Raw genomic sequence first — 22338 nt, 5'->3', positions numbered from 1 at the left:
TGGCACTTGCTTCCAGAGAGTGAGTAATGAAGATGAAAAGTTGCACCTCTAAATACGAGTTAACCCAACAACCAGCAAAGCTCCTGAACTGCCAGAGGATGTTCCAGACCGAATCTGTGGAATCAGTTTCTTCTGAATGGAGTGTCTATATTCTCCTTCTTCCCTTCCAGCTGTGCATGAATATGTCAAGTCTGGGGCCAGATTGGTGCCTGTATTGAAAAGCCAGGGAGAAAAGAGAGGTAAGACAGGTAAGATAGGCAAGGTAAGGGTCAGAAACAAAAGAGGTATAAATTGAACTCCAGCATATTAAGATATTAGACAAGTCCAATTTAGCATAATTTGGCTGCAAAACTGAGTGGAGAAAAGAACTAAACAGTCTGATGGGGTACACGATAGGTTAAGAGGCTGAGTGGAACATCAGGACTAAGTTGGAGGGTATTGGGAATGGGTTTATGTTGACATCAGACACACAAAATCCCATACTGTACTGTGCATGTCTGAGATTGAGCCCCACTTTGAAGGTTTTTCTGTTAGTGCTCTGATCAGAGATCTACTCTGACTGGACATTACAGCTACCGTCAGGTAGTTTGAAGTCAAGTTACCTTTGCTAGAAAGGAAAGCAACAGGTTAGTTTTCCAGCCACATTGGAGTAGGATGTGTAGCAACTTCTACAGTTGAACAGTTCTACAGCAGAACAGTTTGATTTGATTTTAAATGTATTCTCATCTTTGAAAACTTAAAAAGATACTCAGAGAAAACAGACCAAATATTTGAACATATATTTGCACCAAGCTACAGTAACCACCATTCTGATGGAGTCATGTACTTTGATCCCATACAATGGTCTAGTGACAAAACACAATTTGTCCTTGTATGGTAATGTACAGAGTGACCCTCTGCTAGACCACTTTACACACACGGCGAGAGGATGGAAAACAGAGTGTCGACTTCAGTGATTGCCTCTAAAATTGCACATAAATACCACATCCAAAACCAAACCATGCACACGCATGTAGAACAAAACTTTAAATCTAAGGGCACCTGAGAGCTGGTTGAAAGTTTTTTCATTAAAACTTTTTTTAGATGGAAAACTGGGTTTCTGACTAAACAATTTTTTTTTCAGGAAAAGCATCTGCCTTGTGCAGAAAACTAACACTTTTCATCACAAACCTGAAATATTTCAGCCCAAACAGGAAAACATTTTGATTTGCAAATGCTATCGCAGTGCTTCCCTTGTAGTTTGGTCGCTTCATGTCCTGGTTCTCTTCTATGGGCCACACTCCCCAGCTGGATGACCTCTCCCATGACAGGCTGGCTTCCATCTCCAAGAGAATGAGAACATGAGGTATGTGAACTATACCTTCCCTGAGGCACTGCTGCAGCAGGACTTCTGCCTAAAAACAAAATGTTCCATGGAGAATTTTGATGAAAACTCTTTATTTGAGTCAAAAATTTCCATGGGAGAAACCCAAACATTTTTCACCCAGCTCTAGCCACTTGCCTTTCAGGACCTTTTGCTCTTGGTGGAAACACTGTTATCATTGTTTCTAGCACTACAGTTGTACACTGTGGCTTTTCCATAATGAAATTAAAAAACAGGCCTCTCCCTTACACATGTGCAGCAAAACATACTCCAAAACCTCAGAGATGTGTTTATAGCCCAAGCAGAAATGTTTTCCAACCCATCAGGGCATTATCCATCTTAGGACAATTATATGGACTCCATTAAGGTAGCACCTCAGCGTCTCACAATTTTTTAGTGCATTGATCCTCATAACACTCCTGTGAGGTAAGGAAGTGCTATTATCCTCATATTACAGAAGGGCAACTGAGGCCAGTGTCTCAGGCACATCTAGCCCAGGGGTTCTCAAAGTTCATTGCATCGTGACCCCCTTCTGACAACAAAAATTACTACATAACCCCAGGAGTGGGGACCAAAGCCTGAGCCCACCCAAGCCCCGCCAAAGTCCAAGCCCCACCACCTCGGGAAGGGGGACCAAAGCCAAAGCCCAAGGGCTTCAGTCCCAGGCAGGGGCCTGTAACCAGAGCCTCACCACCCAGGGTGGGCTTCAGCTTTGGCCCCGGGCAGTGGGGCTCGGGCTTTGGCCCCAGGTGGTGGGGCTCAGACTTCTGTCCCAGCAAGTCTAATGCCACCCCTGGCGACCTCACTCAAATGGGGTCACGACCCACAGTTTGAGAACAGCTGATCTAGACAGTCAGTGGTAGCCTGCGGCAGCAAGCCTATCTCAGGCACATGTTACCATGCTAAAAGTAGCTGTGTAGACAGATCTTTTTAGGTTGGAGCTTGGGCTCCAGCTAAGGCTCTGACACCCACTCCCATCTATAGGCTTCAGAACTTGAGCTCCAGCCCAAGTAACAACATCTACACAACTACTTTTACTGCGATAGCATGAATCTGAGTTTGTCAACCCTGGGCTGGAGGCTTGCTGCCATGGGCTGTGTAGATGTACCCTAAGTGACTTGCCCAAGATCACACAGGAGGACCAGGAATAACCCACCCGCCCACCACACGAACAAACAAAATGGACCCCGTCACAACAAGTACTCAACAGCAGGCAACTTTAGAGGAAGGCTAGACCGCAAGATCACAATTAGATTTCTAGCCAGATGGACATTATTGCAATTTTTAGTTGAATTGGAAATAAACGTTATTATGTAGTCTCATTTCTGATTCTCAGACTAGCGGTGGCAGAGTTATCGTAATTTATATTGAAGCCAGGATAAAACTAAACATGTCAAACCAGGGGAGTCAGACAATTAAAAAACTTGGCACTATAGTCCAAAAGCAGAACAAGAAAAATGCAGAAAAATGCCATTGCATAATAGTAGCGGCCACTATGTTTCATTTCGAAGTACGTGAAAGAATGAGATGTAGTCAGAAAATGTGGGCCACAGTTAATCAGATAACCAAATTTGAGGATTTAGCCACCAAGTAAATCAAAAATAGCCCCAGCGTGCACTTGTGTTTCTAAGAGGTTTCATCTTCTCTTATTGATGTACACGCGGAAATTCCATTAGCGTTTCTGGGAGTTGCAGCTCACATGGAGTACAAATGCCCTAAGGGAGGGAAGGGAAAGAGGAGCATGAACTGAGCTACAAAACAGCATTTTATAATTTATTGCAACCTTGAAAGGCAACAGAGACGGATTAGGAAGCAGCTCTATGGATTTAATCTCTAAAAACAATCAGCACAGAAATTCTGTTTAACAAAGTCTCTAGCACCTGGAAAGGACCCTATTCCATAGATATTTCATGCATACAACTCCCATTGACTTAATTACATTACATCTACACAACTACTTTTACTGCAATAGCATGAATCTGAGTTTGTCAAACCTGGGCTGGAGGCTTGCTGCCATGGGCTGTGTAGATGTACCCTAAGTGACTTGCCCAAGATCACACAGGAGGATCTGGCATGGCACAAGAGGAGAGCAGAGAGCAAAAGGAAGCATGGCCTGAGAAACAAAACATTTTATAACACCAATCTCACAGACAGAAATGATGCCGTGTTTCAAATTCTGACTTTAAGTTTTCTGATGCCTTCTAAAGAATACCTTACATGCTTACCTTACATGCTTTCTTCCTTCAGATGATTTATTTCTCTGCTCAAAAGCCAAAGAATCCAAGACAGGCTCTTGCTCTAACTATTAGTCAATACTCCCTAATATGGAAAAATCTTGAAAGTGAGATTTCAGAAGAGCTCCACATGAGTAGAGAAAATAACATCTCATCATTTCCAGCTCTCTACTCTATTATTCCATTTTATATGCCACACTTTAAAGGCCATTTGTCACATATTATTATGGCCAGGGTGTTACACTGGGTTTTCAGAAGATTGAGATTTGTGCCTTTGATATTACTGCCAATATATTTTGTTCAGGTTATCACATTACTTTAATAATAATTCATTCTGCTTAGTTTGATCAAGACTGTTTCATCAGAACTGCCTCGGTGCATTTTACAGACAATAATTCACAAGAAACATTTTTTTTTCATTCTCTTTCTTCTAAGCTAAAAGAAGCTACATCTCCTTTATGAACTTGATTTGCCCTTTGGCAAATTGAAATTATTTCCATCTGTAAAGTCCCCACTTTGAAAACCTTTCAAACCCTTGGGCTCTGTAAACTGTCTTATTCCAGTTGCTCTAAAAAATAGCACTGTAAACTGTCTTATTCCAGTTGCTCTAAAAAATAGACACTACACAACTGTTGTGATAATTGGGCCTTCAAATTTACCCTAATTGTGAGCTCAACAGTAAAAAGTGAGTAAAAGTTCATAGGGGTTCACAACAACTTATAATAATAAATATTGATGGGAACAGTTGCAAAAGGAAGACTGAATGACTGAATTAGTACAAACAAAAAGGCCTTCTGATATAACTCAAGGACTGTGTTAAGATCACACCTGGTAAACAAGAACACTGAGAGACCAAGTATCGATGACCCAAAACTGGTGTTATGGAAATGAGCTCTGTTGGTGGCCAAAGTAACGAGGGGATGGGCTGCTCCGCCCACCACTTCCTTTTGGATTTCTTAAAAAGAAAGACTTTGGGAAAAATATTGGCTCCAGAGTGAGCTTCACCTTCGTGACTGCCATCCCTGGACCTCCATCATCCTTATCCTCAGAGATGCCCTGACCAGACTGGGCCAAAGAGAGGGACCCCGATGACACTGCCACCTCTATCGGCTTCAGCTATATATTCCAAACACCACCTGGGATTGGAGACGGTCTTCCCCTCCTTTCACCCTCTCCACTGTGTTCATTTCCCTCCCTAGCTTATTTCTTCTTTCCTATCTTTCTCCCTGTGCCTTTAGCTGGCCAAGACTGTATATTTTACAACACTGCTGTAAGCGTATGAGCAGAAAGAAGCAGCTAAATGCAATGCCCTAAAGAGCCCCAAGCTGATACAAGTTTGCCAGGTCTGATAAGGAGTGGCTGATAAGCCCGCATGCTGTGCCATGTGTTTTTCCATCGCTGACAGTGCACGGGAGTCAACACCAGAGACAGAAGCAGCGTTTTCTATTTTTCTTGTTCTTTTCTCTCCCCTCATGTGTGTTTGTCTTCTTAACTAACTGCTTCTCATTTCCCTAAAAGGACAGTTATTACCATCTTTAATACTGCCTAAAGACTATCAAACAAGGCCTTTTTCCTTCTAAAGACTCTCTACAGCTAAGATGGATGTTAACAGGAAAGCCTTTCTTAATGCCTTACCTTTCAAAGGCTTTAACTGCTTTTTCTTCTTTTTCTGTGTCTTTAATACAAGTTTAAAAGGATGTTTAAGGGGGTGTTTGCCATGGTACTGAGCAGGCTGAGCTCGAACCTCGTTTAACACTGTTGGGCAGTGACTGGGTTATGTTAACACCCGTTAGCCCACACAGTCCATCTAAATTCACACCGTACCACCGAGGAAGTCTTCACGAGCCCTCTGAGGCCATCTCAGGCTGATGACTAAGGCAAACAGTACAGGCTTCTGGAGCTAAAAAATCCATCATTGCCCATCATTATTAGAGCTCCCCACATTGCTACCCGCAGCTGGAACTGAAAAAGTGTTAGCATGGGTAGGACATTTTACTCAACTGCCCGAGTTTAAACAGGACTTCTGCAGCTCCTCTTTTTTCCAACAGTGCAGTAATAAGCGGAGGTATGGCTCAGAGTGGCGTGCAGAGAGAGAGAGAGCGCATGAGCTGCTGCTCAAAGGACCTGAGAGCCAGTTCAAGTGCGGGGAAGAAGCTTTTCTCTTCCCTCCACCACTTCTTCAGCAAGTAGGGGAAGAAGGCCAGTAGCAACTGTTACTTAGTAGCATGATGATTTAATTCCCCCAAGTGGCAGCTCATTTCTCTCTTTTCTCCCAGTAAGGGGCGGAGAAACCCAGAGGCAAAAGGAGAGCACAGCATGACTTCACTACTCATAGCAATGCATTTATTTATTATACACACACACACACACACACAGAAAGGGGGGGGAAGAAAAATTAGCTGAATCCATTCCCACATGGCATCCCCCTTTTTTCATCACTGCTTTTGAAAACAATGAACACATCACGTTGGATGTTTTCACTGCTGATCAGTTCAATAAAAAGCTTTAAAGGTTGACTTTTAACTTGTCAGTGTTTGGTTTCAGCATTAACACTTGCCCACACCTGTCAGAGGTACTTTTCAGACTGGCTGCAGATTTGAGGGAAGGAAAAAAAAAAAAGAAAAAAAGTCCGGCATCTAATAGTAGTGGTAAGTTAACTACCTTCAGAACCATGAAGGACCTCACTTTTAAAATAAAATCCAAAGCTTCAGTTCTGCAGAAACTGATTGGAGAAGAGTGTTCCTGTTAAAGTTTGAGGGTGTTAAACTACCATCCCCATTTACAGAAAATTGTCTCTGCTGAATAGATCCATGTAAACCCAGCCTGGTGCTTCATTATATAAATACATATTAATACCAGATAAAACTACATTAAGATGGAGTTATGTTTGAGAGTATGTACCAATAATCTAAGTGTGGAAAAATTACATGGATGTTGTAATTATCCTCAAACTAAAAGTATCTCAAACCCAGGAAATTCAGAGACAAGGTTACACTCAAAAGAAATCCAAACATGTTAGAGTGAGAAAGGCACAGTTAAGGCACCCAAACAACTGTAACTCTCCTGCATAGCGATGCCATGCAATAACTGTATGATCATGATTAAGGCATTTTAGTATTTGTGGGCCCTGATCGGAATAAACTGATTTTCAGAGACATTACATTTTAACCCCATGTTTTTCCCCTAAGTGATCTGTACTCTCAAGCTCAACTTTGTCTTAACAATTTTTTCTCTGGGACTTTCCCTAGTTTTTTTTTTTTAACTAAAAATACCTCATACACAAACACTAAACAAGAAACTCAGAATGCTATGAGGTGATATTTCTAATGGTTTGAAGGTATGTAGAATCAACTTGAGATCATGTTGTAAAATGTATTTATTTATTTAGTTAGTTCTAACTTTTAAGGGCAGATTCACCAATAGGCCAAAGAAGCACAGAGCAGCCAGCATGTACTGGTCAGTGAAATGGACTTGACCGCTGTTTCAAGTTGCTAGAGCAGTGCAATACTGCCTAAGCGCAGTCATGAATCTGGCCTTTTGTTTGCAATTGACTTATTGGCTTGGAGGGCTGTGTTAGTGAGACCAATGCTATGTCACGGGAGGGCAGAGAGAGCCCAGTCCCTGAGCCCCAACAGCTCTGAGTTTTAAGGGCTCCCGTGTGCTTCTGCCCCAGCTCCCCCAGTCGTGCTCACTCAGTGGACAGTGCAGTCAATGCATCCATGCCCTGGAGAGCTTTGATGCCCAAACCTGCATGTGGCCATGAACGCTTTAAAGAGCAGGGACAGTTGAGACAGTAAATCTACCAGTGAGAACTCTTGACGCATGTGCTCTGTGTCCCTCATATCACTGAGTCATTACAGCCAATTTGTTGCATGGAAATTTTATGTAGAGGAAGGGGGTGATTTGATTAGTTGGGTTACATCTGATGTCACAATGGACCCACTTAAGAGTTATTTGAGCCTGTCTGTAGCCCATATAATCACAACAATTAGATATAACAGTTGCTTATAACTTAATTATAAACTAAGTTCTTCAAATACATCCCATGCATAAGATTTCAATTAGTTTTAACTATATGGAAAATGTCAAGTGTCTGTGTTATTCCATTTTCATTCAGAACAAAGAAAACAGTGACAGATCTAAATTTCTTAAAGGATCCAGTTTGGAATGTATTTGAACTCACATTAATTAATGGAACTGTAAATTCTCAGTACATTTAATCAATTCTCAAAGAGTAAGTGCTGTAACTTTTGGGATGCTACACTTTATGTTTCATACAGGAGCTAGAAACACAACGATATGTATAACGCTTATTGATACAAAGGTCTACAAATATTCCATTTGCCCATAGCTTCTGGAACATCTCAATATAATAGTCTGAAGTCTCCATGCTTCCAATGTCTCACATCTGTCACATCTCCCCTCTGGAAAAGATCAGTGACAATAAGAAGCAAAAGAAGTTAACCCCTTCATCCTGGTAGGTAACAGTATGTATCGTGGGGTGGGGGGTGCGGGAGGGAGAGAGGACCAAGTACATGTATCCTTTCATAAATATAAATCTGAAGTTTTCCAGTTCTCTACCCCTGGCAGCAATCTATTTGAATCATGAAACAGATCTGATTTCCTTTCTGTTTTGGCATATACTACTGAAATAATCCAACTGGTTTAAAGAACCTACTTAATTTAAAAAAAAAACTATGAAAATATTAAATCCTTGACTGCAGTGACCAAAGTCACATTTTTACCCATGACAGAACTTCTTGAACTAGCTTTCAATGAGCTCATCATATCAAAATATATATAATGTACACCGTGATTTATTAGCTTGCTGTATCAAGTTACTGTGAACAATGTAGATAGCTACAGGAAGTAACAACCTCCTGCCATTGTGTTTTACATGTCTTTAGAACGCAGTCTGTTTACACTAGGAATTTACGGAAATCAGCTGACTGAACTGCAACTGTAATTATCCCAACTGGAAGAGTAAGCATAAGAGAGAACTGGGTTCATAGTCCTGCAACACCCTGCCTAAATGACATGAAGTGACCTTGTCTATTGTTCTCTAAGTGGTTTTTCCAGAATGTCACATGCATCTATTACCCACTTAACCCACTTGAGCATATAGAAACCAGCCAATGTTCTCCTTGCTACATATGGTTATTAAAAATGCAGTATCAATGTGCATTCAGTATCTCTAAACAAAAGTCCTAATCCATATACTATAGAAATATGATCTTAGATTAAAAACATCACAAAAAACGTTTCACCTGAAAATAATAGTTCTAGAATAAATGTTTATATGTAGTAATATTCATCCAAAGGCTTTTAAGCTTTTAATGTTTAAGAAGTGAGCTTCATAAAACCACTCTGACGTGAGAACTATGCCAATGTCACACAGGGAAACTGAGGCAGAAAGTCTAAGATTTAGCCAGGGTAATACAGGAATTGTATGGAAAATCTAAAAAGAAAAGGAGTACCTGTGGCACCTTAGAGACTAACCAATTTATTAGAGCATAAGCTTTTGTGAGCTACAGCTCACTTCATCGGATGCATGCAGTGGAAAATACAGTGGGGAGATTTTATATACACAGAGAACATGAAACAATGGGTGTTACCATACACACTGTAACAAGAGTGATCAGGAAAGGTGAGCTATTACCAGCAGGAGAGTGGGGTGGGGGGCAAGGAACCTTTTGTAGTGATAATCAAGGTGGGCCATTTCCAGCAGTTTACAAGAACAGTAGGAGGGGAAATAAACATGGGGAAATAGTTTTACTTTGTGTAATGACCCATCCACTCCCAGTCTCTATTCAAGCCTAAGTTAATTGTATCCAGTTTGCAAATTAATTCCAATCCAGCAGTCTCTTGTTGGAGTCTGTTTTTGAAGTTTTTTTTGTTGAAGAATTGCCACTTTTAGGTCTGTAATCGAGTGACCAAAGAGATTGAAGTGTTCTACGATTGGTTTTTGAATGTTATAATTCTTGACGTTCTGATTTGTGTCTGTATGGTAACACCCATTGTTTCATGTTCTCTGTGTATATAAAATCTCCCCACTATATTTTCTACTGCATGCATCCGATGAAGTGGGCTGTAGCTCACAAAAGCTTATGCTCTAATAAATTTGTTAGTCTCTAAGGTGCCACAAGTACTCCTTTTCTTTTTACAGATACAGACTAACACAGCTGCTACTCTGAAACCTATGGAAAATCTAGGAGCTGAACTCCTTAGTGCCTCACCCTAGTCTTTATTAATTTATATATTTTCCAAAGTATACTAGAACAAACACACCCTGCCCCTTGTTTTCTTAGTGCAGACTCATGAATAATGAAAATACCACAAATGGGGGAAATGCAAGGGTGAGAGGTCTGATGGTTATAACAAATGGTTATAACAAAAGGACTTGCAGTTACTTTGCTGAGTTGCCTGCCTATTAAATGGTTGTGTTTATAAACAAATTTAAAAAGCTAGATTGGGCTACTTTCACCCATGCCAGGAAATAAAGCGGGGCAGGTGAGGAAAGGAAGAGAACCCTCCCTCGCCTGCAGCTGTATGTGGACTACCCAGACCTGGGGTGTGGGCATGACAGAGTAAGCAGGGGAGCTAAGGAGTGAGAGGAATGAACCACCCCTCTTCTTGCTCTCACAATTTCTTTGCTAGGGTGTTTCTGGAGTAACACAACTACATGTCCCTTAATATGAGCAATGTCCTTGGAACATAGTCTAGCCCCAAACTGTTTTTATGCTTCCAGTTTAAGTGATCACTAATTTAATATTTCAATTCATAACATATTTATGGGAATTAGGTTGATTGCCACTGTTTATATTTCATGAGTCTGGGTTAAATCCAAGAAAATGTTACCACTTCACAACAGTCCGAGACTAATGCCAGACTTTAGCTACCTTATTTAAAACTTTATCTCACTTCTCAACACTACAGTGAATGGAAAATACTTACCAAAGATTAACACCACTCCTTGCAATCTGACCCTTTAGTTACTTAAATGAATTTGTACTGTAGGTGCTTTGAAGCAGAAGATTGTAGGAAAAATCTATATGGGGTGGCCAACCTATCGCTCCAGAGCCACATGCGGCTCTTCAGAAGTTGACATGCGGCTCCTTGTACAGGCACCAACTCCGGGGCTGGAGCTACAGGCGCCAACTTTCCAATGTGCCAGGGGGTGCTCACTGCTCAACCCCTGGCTCTGCCATAGGCCCTGCCCCCACTCCACCCCTTTCCTCTCCCCCGCCCCCCGAGCCTGCCATGCCCTCACTCCTCCCCCTACCCCCACCCGCAGCCTCCTGCATGCCACGAAGAAGCTGACTGGGAGGTGTGGGGAGGGAGGGGGAGGTGCTGATCGGTGGGGCTGCCAGTGGGTAGGAGGCACTCGGAGCGGGGGATGGGGGAAGTGGGGAAGCTGATGGAGGGCTGCTGACATATTACTGTGGCTCTTTGGCAATGTACATTGGTAAATTCTGGCTCCTTCTCCGGCTTAGGTTAGCCACCCCAATCTATAATTTTACTGTGCAGGTGATCTGACATTTGATAGCCTGTAAGAGAGGAAACATTCATATGTACTGTACATCCACAGCAGCCGTGCTACAGAAATACTTTCAGTCTGCAAGACATTAAAAGTTTCTATAGAAATTCAGAGCATTTACATTGTAAAATCTCCTCACCCCCAATTCTTTGGGTCTTATTCATGTAGAACGACAATATTTTATGTCTATGTAGGATCATATTAGTAAGAGACAAGAGACCTATTGAGAATCCAACTTCCTACAAATTCAGGATACAGCCTTCCTGGAAAGATATAATGTAACAAAATTGATCTTGGCCAAAAGGCCTTTTATTCTAAAAGATCCGAGTACAATTTAAGCTATAACCATATAGCACTGCGCTGGAGGATCGCTCTGCTTTTATTGACTGAATCAGCTTCTTCATGGCCCTGGTGTAGTAGATGGGTTCTACAGGTTCTCATCAGCCACCTCTACTGCAAAAGCCGCTGGTGCACCTGAGCCAGGCAGGATACAAGGAGCATGATCAAGTAGGGGGACAGAACTGGAATTCTAGCGCATGGGGTAGACGAACTGCTTTGGTCTCCTAGTATAGCTGGAGCTCCAGGCAGGTGTGGTGCTTTAATGTCTTGCGACTGCAGGGGCTGCAAAAATGTACCGGGTTGGTGTTATGCCACTGGCCCTGTCTATGCTGTGGCAGGGGGTAAGAGCCACAAAGAAAGGCATTTTTATTTCTCATCAGATATATACTGAAGAAATTGACAATTTTTCACAGTATCAAATAGGTTCATTGTCTTCCACTTTTATTAAGTGGTAAAATTGTATTATGGCCAACATAACGAAACCCCCAATACATGTGGAGTGTGGCATGTTGCCACATCTTAGTGTACCGGGATAGCAATAATTTCCAATAGCAACTTGTCTGCAAAAAAAATCCTATTTAAGATAGAGTCTTTCAAAGCTCCAGTACTTAGTACGGTGAACCAACAGCTTCATTTAAGGTTACTTGCTTCTGAAGATTTTACAACTGGCCTAGGGCTTGTAATGGCACCACCACCAGATGTCAAAGTAAAATGTTTAGAGATCAAAATGAACATCTTACATTTCCACAGCATTTTTTCACCCTAAAATACATCAAAGCACTTCAAAATTTATTATCGGTGGGGAGGGGAGCACCACTTATTAAGATGCTTAATGCTTCCCATTGTAACACCCTATTTTCAATTACTTATAACTTTACCCAACTTTAATGGCTTGGGCTAAAATTTTCCACGCTGAGTGACTGCCTCAGGCAGAATTGGTCAGGGGGAGGAGGGTTTCCTGTGTGTTTGGGTTTTTTTGAAAGTTTTGCTCAAAATGGTTTAGCCTTTTCCCAAAATTAGGCTGAGGAAAAACACTTTATTTTGCTATATAAAAAAATTCTGGCCACCTTTTCTTTGAGAAACTCCATCACCTCTATGCTTTGGATCAGGGACTTAAATTTGGAAGGAGGTGGCCTTTGTGGCAGGGATGTGTGTCTTTTGCTATTCCTGTGACAATCCACCCAAATTTGGCCTAATGGAAATATCACACTTCACACATGCTTAGTAAAGACTTTAGAGGTTTTAGCAGCTAAATTCTCCAAAAGTTCCCTCATCACTGAGCATGCTCCATCGCCTCAGAGCTCCCAGTGCTGACCAGACTGAGCATGCTTCAAGCCCAGGGCTATATGTGCAAAACTGGACATTTCCTGTAATTGCTGCTCCTGGCTTGTCAAGGCCAGAGCAGGGCCAGGCTTCAGAACTGAGAGCAGGGAGCATGTCTCTCTTGTACTCCCAATCATCACCCAACCTGGCACCCAGGCAGCATAGAGGAGGAAGCCACCTGGCTCGAATGCACAGGGGAACAATAGATGGACCAAGTAACTTCTCCCACATTGTCGAAGGCAAACTGTTTTTTATATACTGATGCAGTCTGCTTCTGAAAAGCTGTGAAGGTTACAATCCCTCATTGAGAATTCCTATTATTTTACAAGGCCACAAGAACAAAAGAGTTATATTCAGAATAGGACAAATCCACACAAGCAAGAAAATTCACAGATATTTCATTGTAACCTAGATTTCAGGTTGGATATGGCATAAAAATAAACCAAGGATTCATCGAAGCCAGTGGTTCCCAAACTTGTTCCACCGCTTGTGCAGGGAAAGCCCCTGGCGGGCCGGGCCGGTTTGTTTACCTGCTGCGTCCGCAGGTTTGGCCGATCGTGGCTCCCAGTGGCCGCGGTTCGCTGCTCCAGGCCAATGGGGGCCGCTGGAAGCGGCAGCCAATACGTCCCTCAGCCCGCGCCGCTTCCAGCAGCTCCCATTAGCCTGGAGCAGCGAACCGCAGCCACTGGGAGCCACGATCGGCCGAACCTGCGGACGCGGCAGGTAAACAAACCGGCCCGGCCCTCCAGGGGCTTTCCCCGCACAAGCGGCAGAACAAGTCTGGGAACCACTGGTCTAAGCTATATCCTCAGGAGATAAAAAGAGAAACAATTAAGGCACTGATGTGACACAAATAAGCAAGCAGCAATGGCTCTTGACCTTTTTTCTAAGATAAAACAAAATATACTGTAACTGATCAGTGTTGTATTTTTCCAGGGCTTACCATAAGCCTCTGGATTTTTAAATTACAGCAGCTTTATACTTCCTTCAAAGGTCATAGGACTTTTTGGCTGTCCAGTAAAACTCAGTTGAAATGCAACACTTGAATACCAACATAAACAAACAACACACAGATACAGTATTCTAAAGTAAAACCCAGCCAAGATAACAGCTGCTTACTAGCAAAATTAGTTTTTAATAACATAATCCAGTGTGAGACCCCAAAACACATTATAAACTCACAGTTACTTTGAAGAAGAACTTAGCCCTTCATGAGGTATTTGTCCGCTAGTATAAAGACTCATTTTATGTTTGCAAAAATCAGTGGAGAGGATTACAATTCCTGAGTAGCCATTTCTGCTATGTGGAAGATCCTAGCCCTATATAGAATCTGCTTTTCATGTTTGGGTAACTTTTTCCAGAGATGATATGCTTTGTCTTGAGGGAAAGGAGCTGCAGAATTTAATCTGCATGTATTCAATGACAACCCATTGGATGGAGTCAGAACAAAGGCTACATATTAAGATTAGGAGACAATCACATTAAAAGAAAAACACAGCTGTCAGTTATTATGCTATTGCTAATTTAATTTAATGTAGCCTTATGCAAGGAAACCTGGGACTCTTTTCTTCTGTTTAGTTCCCCTACTGTGAATCCCCCCATTGTCAAAGAAGTGTTGCTATCCAGAGCCAGTTGGGAACTTTGTGATGAAACATTTTTGCATTAGAAAATGCAGATTCATTGGGAAGGTTTCACAGCTCCAGGATAGAATTTCTGTTCAGAAAATGAGAAAGACCCACTCCAGAATAGCCAGTAGCCTGGTGGTTAAGGCACTCACCTTACATGTGGTTTTACTCTTTGGGACTGGGGCTTTACCGGTCTTGTGAAGCACCTAGCACTTTTCTGGATGCTCTTGAAAAGAGTATTACCTATCTCCTGCCCCCCCACGTGCTAGAAGTGAACATCCTGCCTTATCTTCCCTCTTTGCAGGTGAGTGAAGATTCAGCCATTAACTTGCTCCGCTTCTGACCTATCTGGATACATATATTGTTCCCATCACAGTTATATCCTAGAACCTGTGATAGCAATGAGTTTGTCCATGCAGAACCTTCATTTTACATTGAGGGAACTGAGACATGAAATTCAAGAGACTTGCTCAAGATCACACAGGCAGTCTTTGGTAGCAGAGCTGGAATATGAACTCAGATTTCCTGGGTCCCAATCCAGGGCCTTAACGATAAGAGCATCCTTTTTCTTCACAAATCCCATTGTGAGTAAGCATGAAGATTCAGCTACTACAAGGAAAGTGCAGCAGCATGCAGTCAGTCTCCTCAAGGGTTAATGGTTACAATGAGTTTCTCCTGTAGGTGGCTTCTGCAGAAATCTTCAAGTTGAAGGGCAGGAACCTGAGGTGGAATTTCTGGTGAGTTTAAGTGGATGATGTCTATGTGCTTAAGTAAGAGACAGGTGCATAAATAGCAGCATATTATTATTGAAAAATATTGTTAGACTTTCAACCCTACACAGTAGAGTTTATATTTTCAAGAAGTTCTTCACTGGGCCTGCGGACATGAGTGAATTGCAACCAAATTCTTGATTTAGTCCTAAGTGTAGCACAGGATCTGGTCCAAGAGGTGATTATAGCTGAACCACTTGGTAATAAGGACCATAATACAATCAGATTTAACATCCCTGAGGTGGGGGTTGGGGCCAAATATCAAAGAAGCCCACCACAGTCGTATTTAACTTCAGAATGGGGAACTACACAAAAAATGAGGAAGCTAGTTAAACAGAAATTAAAAGGAACAATCCCAAGAGTGAAATGCCTGCAAACTGCATGGAAACTTTTAAAAACCACCATAATAGAGGCGCAAATTAAATGTATACCCCAAATTAAACATAAGAGGATAAAAAAAAAAGTATGCTACCGTAGCTAAATAGCAGAGTAAATGAAGCAATCAGAGGCAAAAAGGCATCCTTTAAAAATTTGAAGTCAAATCCTAATGAGGAAAATAGAAAGGAGAATAAACTCTAGCAAGCCAAGTGTAAGAGTAGAATTAAGCAAAAGCTAAACCAGAATTTGAAGCGCAACTAGCAAAAGACTCAAAAACTAACAGCATTTTTTAAAAGTACATCAGAAGTACATAGGAATCCTGCCAAACAATCAGTGGGGCCACTGGACAATCTAGGTGCTAAAGGAGTATTTGAGTAAGACAAGGCCATTGCTGAGAAGCCACAAGAATTCTTTGCATCAGTCTAAATGGCAGGTAATGGGAGGGAGATTCCCACACCTGACCATTCTTTTTAGGTGACAAATCTGAGGAACTGTCCCAGAGCTCTGAAGGAACTCAAATACGAAATTGCACAACTGTCACTAAAATCATCATTCTCCCTTACTGCAGATTAAGCCTGTTACTTCTTGATCTACTTTCAATGGGCATGGAGAACAAAGTCCTCTTTATAGCAGCCCTTAACATATTTGATGACTGTTATCAGGTCACCCCTCAGTCTTCTTTTCTCAAGACTAAACATGAGCTGTGTTTTTTAACCTTCCCTCATAGGTCAGGTTTTATAAACCTTGTATCATTTTTGCTGCTCTCCTCTACAATGTCTCCAATTTGTCCACATCTCTGGCACCCAGAATTGGACATAGTACTCCAGCAGGGGCCTCACCAGTACCGAGTAGACCAGGACAGTTAGCTCCCATGTCTTACATACAACGCTCCTGTTAACACACTCCAGAATGTTAGCCTTTTTCACAACTGCACCACATTATTGATTTATATTCAATTTGTGGTCCACTATAAGCCCCTGATCTTTTTTCAGCAGCACTACCACCTACCCGCTTATTCCCCATTTTGTTGTTGTGCATTCGATTTTTCCTTCTTAAGAGTAGGACTTTGCACTTGTCTTTATTAAATTTCATCTTGTTGATTTCAGATCAATTCTTTAATTTGTCAAGGTCATTTTGAATTCTAATCTTATCCTCCCAAATGCCTTCAAGTCTTTGCAGGTTGGTGTCATCTGCAAATTTTATAAACATACTGTCCATTCCATTATCCAAACCATTATTGAAACTATTGAATAGTACCAGACCGAGATCAGACCCCTTTGGGACCCCATTAGTTACACTCTTCCAGTCTGATAGTGAACCACTGATAACTACTCTTTGAGTACAGTCTTTTCAACCAGTTGTGCACCCACCTTATAGTAATTTCATCTAGACTGCATTTCCCTAGTTTGCTTATGACAATGTCACATGGGACTGTGTCAAAAGCTTTATTAAAATCAAGTCTACAGCTTCCTCACTATCCAACAGCCCAGTAATGCCGCCAAAGAAGGAAATTAGGTTGGTTTGACATGATTTGTTCTTGACAAATCCATGCTGGCTATTACTTATCACCCTATTATCCTCTACATGCTTACAAATGGTTTAATAAATTTGTTCCAGTATGTATCCAACGATCGAAGTTAGGCTGATTGCCCTCTAATTCCTTGGATCCTCTTGGTTCCTCTTTACCCTATTAACCTAGTCTTTCCCCATTTTGGCTTGCATTTCTTCCCCCTTGTTGTTAATATTAATGGTGTTAAGTGTCTGGTCACAATTTACCTTTTTAGTAAAGGCTGGAGCCTCCTCATCATTCTAATACAAGCCTTCTAATAGAAACTTAAGTGTAATACTGATTCTAATAGAAAGCTTCTAATATAATCGAATGATCCCATCACAAATCAATTTCATAAAGGCAACTTACAATGCAAAGAAAAGTTACTTTCAACCTAACAGCAATTCTTCTCCTGAAAACATCAGTTCATGAATTCATGAATCACACATTAGGAAGCAAGTAGCAGAGAATTAGACAGTAGAGGGTCTCTCTTTGGAAGGGTTACATGGAATGAGAGTAGGAGAACCATTGACTTAACACGTGTATGCTGTGATGCAAAATCAACAAGCAAAAGAGTTTGCTTATCTCCATTGTAAATGAATATAACAGAAGTTGGAGATAAAAACTGGAAAACATGTTACCTGACAGTGTCTTCTCTGACATTTACATCTTCCCTCAGGGGGTTGCAGGACTCTTCTTGCAGTTACCAGAGCAGTCCAGACCCACCACTCAGGCTCTGAGGCATGGCCATGTCCCTTCCCCTGCCTACTAGTTGAGTATTTCCAAAGCTGCAGAGAAACATATATATCCTGTTAAGTTCCAACTAATATTTAATTTTGAACATGACTAAGCATGCATTACATGCACATCTGATAAACATCAGATTTTCAAGAAAGTCATCCCGCACAGACCAGAAGGGAGATCAGGACCCCAGGAAATCTGTTATCTGTGATACACTACATGCAGACTGCTCCTGGCTTCAGTATCCCTCTGCAACAGGAAAATACTGGTGAGAGGAAGTTGGCAAGATGGAATTGCTATGTGTTAAGTTATGTTCAGTTTTGCTCAGCCTTTCAGAAATAGCCAGGCATGGAAGAGTCATTCTATAAGTAACTCTGCAAGGCTGAATGAGTTTTCTTCACTCAACTTAAATACCTAAAAATACTCTCTCTTTAGATGGCAGAAAGAGACTGTTTTAGCTTACAAAGGAGAAGAGGGCCTCTCTTTGCAACTGACCTGGGAACAAGGAAGTACACTCATTTGTTTGCAATGACTAAGTTTTGCACAGACAGGATCAGTGGAATGGACTTGTTCAGATCTCTGAGAGCCAAATTTGTGCCTTCTACAGAGCAGAACATTCCACTAGATGTATCAAAGCATGTCTAGATTAATTTGGCCCACTTTTAAAATCTGTACTGTTGATCAGCATTGAACTTGTTTGCAGTCCCAATTTCAGCTGAACCAGAAGATGAGTGAGGCTAAAGGTCCACTAGAATGACTTGACAGAGTGCTCAAATGGATACCAACCACGTTCAGCGGAGTCAACCTATTAAGATTGCTCTAGTCATCCAGTTATGTTAGACGACTTCTACATCCAAAGAGGCCTCCCTAAGAAAAGCACTATTTGAAACAAGAGTCATATAAATTTCAACGAGCCAAGATAATATCTAACCAGACGAACCTGCATCTCTAACATATGCAGACATCTGAAAGGTCTAGAAAGCAAGCTGGAAAGAAGCTTTTATCTCAGCTTAAAAGCCTATGTACAATTTAAATGAAAAAAATATATGCAGCCCTAAGGCTCCTGGCACATAGCTAACTCAGCTCTTGGCACTGCAAAGATCATTCACTACTGAAAGCTATAGGTGAACTTTTGCAATTCTCTGCTTTGATCTGACAGAACTTTAGATCTCCTTTTCTTGACTTTTCCCAAATCGATCTGATTATCCACATATTTAGATCACTAGCCAACACACTCAGATTAACATCTGTTACAAATATGAACAGTGTAAATAATGTCAGCAATTCAATACATTGCTTTGTATAAGCAGAGCTGGTAGCATCTCATTATAAAGACCCTGTTTTCAGCTGATTACAAATTTTCTAAACTTAACTGTTTGGGCTGCAGTTTCCTACGCTCCAGCATATGCCTCAGGCTAATTTCTTTTTTTGAAAAATTTCAACCAAAATAGTTATGCTGTTTCTGGTGACCTTTTCTTTGGAAAGCATTTGTGGCCCCCTCCTTCCCCCCATGCTTTGGAGCTAGGACTTGAATTTTGGCCATTGTTTTAGAGATGCGGCTTTTGCCAACCCTGTAGAAATCTGCCTAAATTATAAAATCTTAGGGAAAAAAAAGTTAGTTTGCACATGCTCAGTAAGGACACTTATTTGATTTCAGTTAAAAAATTCCCAGGCAGCCAGGGCTGAGCATGGCTTTCCCAGCAATTGCAACTCTGGGCCATAGTGGGTTTGGGTCCCAGACCATGAACCGAGAGCAGGGAGCCTGTGATTATGCTCTCAAAGACCCTCCTGCCAGGCTCAGGCATTGTGGAGGAGGAAACTACCCAATTCAAATGCAGAGCAAAGATGAGCTGGATGTGTGGGAGGTGTAGATTGGACCAAAGAGCTGTGGGGGAGGGGGGACACACATAAAACTGAAACCCAGGAGAAGGGAGACAGACAGGGAGCCAACAGATTGGATGAGGAACTGGAAAGACTGGGACTGGCTAAGTAAGGAGACTAGGACCAGTGGGTTAGCTGAAAAGGAAGAAGTTACTCACCTTGTGCACTAACAATGGTTCTTTGAGATGCGTGTCCCCATGGGTGCTCTTTTGTAGGTGTGTCTGCATCCCTGTGCTGCTGATCAGAATACTTCAGTAGCAGTGTCTGTCAGGCCCGTGCAGGTGCTGTCTCTTCTTGTGCTGCACCATGAGTCTAGCCAGCACGCGTGGGCTAACCATCCTCAGTTTCTTCTCTACCACAGAATCATAAATGAGAACTCTGAAGTAGAGGGGAGGAGGGCGGTTGTGGAGTACCCAGAGGTACTGCACAAAGTGAGTAACTTCTTCTTTGAGTAGTGTCCCTATTGGGTGCTCCATTGTCGGTGACTCCCGAGCAGTAGCCCTTCTGGAAGGCTGGGACTTCGGCATTGGGTCACTCACAGATGACAGAACCGTGGGGCCAAAGATGGCATCAAAGACAGAGTCCCCCCAATCATTGCAGAGTGTTCTGCAAAGGTGTGGGCTGATGCCCATGTCGCTGCTCTGCAGATCTCTGAGATACAGACATCATTAAAGAAGGTGACAGATGAGGAGATCAGTCTTGTAGAATGTGTAGGGATCGAGTCTGGAGGGATCATGTTATGAATTTGGTAGCACTGTCTGATACAATTTGAGACTCACCTAGAGAGTCTTTGGACTGATATTGCTGAACCCTTAGATCTTTCCTCCATAGAGAGGAACACTTTAGGGGACATCCTGAAGGCTCTTGTCCTATCGAGGTAGAATTGTAGGGCTCTCCTAGTATGATCTCCCTATTGTCTTGGTGAGGCTCGGGGTAGAAGATGGGAAGGTGGATTGACTGGTTCATGTGAAAAGAGGAGGTTACCTTAGGAATGAACTTTGGATGCAGCCTGAGCGTAACCTTGCCAGGGAAGAATACTGCATACAGGGGATGTGCCATCAGAGCTGCTACCTTCCCTATTCTTCTATTCAAGGTAACTGCTATCAGAAAGGCTCTTTTCATTGATAGTGAGTGAACAGGTGGCTACAGGTTCAAAGGTGGACCTGATCAGCCCTTTCGGTACCAGGTTTAGGTCCCATGATGGGGTAGGAAGCCGAGGTTGAGGGAAGAGGTTTGTTATTCCCTTAAAAACCTTTTCGTGGGTGAGTGTGATAGTACTGAGTATCCCTCCATGTGTTGGTGAAACACTGTGATGACTGCTAGGTGGACCCTGAGAAAGCTCAGGGATAAGTCTGATTTTTTAAGGGTCAGAGCATGTTTCAGAATATGTGGAAAAGTTGCTGACACTGGAGAGATTTGTTGGGACATGCACCAAATCTGAAACCTGGACCACTTCTGCAGGTAAGTGCATCGCATGGAGGACTTTCTACTGTGTAACAAAACTTCTTGCACTTCCCTTCAGCATGAGCTTTCTAGGTTCTGGAACCATGTAGGAGCCATGCTTTGACACAGACAATCCCCAAGTTGGGATGCAGGGTTCTGATAAATATAAAGGGAAGGGTAACTACCTTTCTGTATACAGAACTATAAAATCCCTCCTGGCCAGGGGCAAAACCCTTTCACCTGTAAAGGGTTAAGAAGCTAAGATAACCTCGCTGGCACCTGACCAAAATGACCAATGAGGAGACAAGTTACTTTCAAAGCTGGAGCGTGGTGGGGGGCGGGGGAACAAACGGTCTCTGTCTGTCTGTGTGATGCTTTTGCCGGAAACAGATCAGGAATGCTCTTCAGAACTCCTGTAAAAAGTTAGTAAGCAATCTAGCTAGAAATGCGTTAGATTTCCTTTTGTTTAAATTGCTGGTAAATAAGCTGTGCTGAATGGAATGTATATTCCTGTTTTTGTGTCTTTTTGTAACTTAAGGTTTTGCCTAGAGGGATTCTCTATGTTTTAAATCTGATTACCCTGCAAGGTATTTACCATCCTGATTTTACAGAGGTGATTCTTTTACTTTTTCTTTAATTAAAATTCTTCTTTTAAGATCCTGATTTCTTTTTCATTGTTCTTAAGATCCAAGGGTTTGGGTCTGTGTTCACTGATGCAAATTGGTGAGGATGTTTATGAAGCCTTCCCCAGGACAGGGGGTGTAGGGCTTGGGGGGATATTTTGGGGGGAAGACGTCTCCAAGTGGGCTCTTTCGCTGTTCTTTGTTTAACAGCCTTGGTGGTGGCAGCATAGGGTTCAAGGACAAGACAAAGTTTGTACCTTGAGGAAGTTTTTAACCTAAGCTGGTAAGAATAAGCTTAGGTGGTCTTTCATGCAGGTCCCCACATCTGAACCCTAGAGTTCAGAGTGAGGAAGGAACCTTGACAAGGGTACATCCTTTGTCCTGTGAGAGGAGGTGAGGAGTGGTCAGAAGGGAAATCAGCAGGCACATCGCGAGCTGCATCAGGTAAGGATACCAGGTCTGGCATGGTCAAGTAGGAGCAATCAGGATTACGTGAGATCTTAATCTTTAGCAAGCCTTTCAACATAAGAGG

General features: G+C 42.1%; 2 long non-coding RNA genes across 2 annotated transcripts in view; one reads left to right on the top strand and one right to left on the bottom strand.

The window, feature by feature from the left end:
* Positions 1–52: 52 nt before the first annotated feature.
* LOC141999441 (uncharacterized) lies at positions 53–18093 on the bottom strand. Its single transcript, XR_012642011.1, has 3 exons — positions 18030–18093; positions 17760–17906; positions 53–209 (listed from the first exon to the last, which is right to left on the bottom strand). It is a non-coding gene; the product is annotated as an uncharacterized LOC141999441 (long non-coding RNA).
* The window catches only part of LOC141999446 (uncharacterized), a 41911-nt gene continuing 27534 nt past the window's right edge, over positions 7962–22338 (top strand). Inside the window, exon 1 of the long non-coding RNA XR_012642012.1 lies at positions 7962–8074. This is a non-coding gene — a long non-coding RNA (uncharacterized LOC141999446). The remainder of the gene's footprint in view (positions 8075–22338) is intronic.

This window comes from Natator depressus, chromosome 1 (assembly GCF_965152275.1).
Source record: "Natator depressus isolate rNatDep1 chromosome 1, rNatDep2.hap1, whole genome shotgun sequence".
Lineage (NCBI taxonomy): Eukaryota > Metazoa > Chordata > Testudines > Cheloniidae > Natator > Natator depressus.
This window is presented reverse-complemented; position numbering and strand designations above follow the sequence as displayed.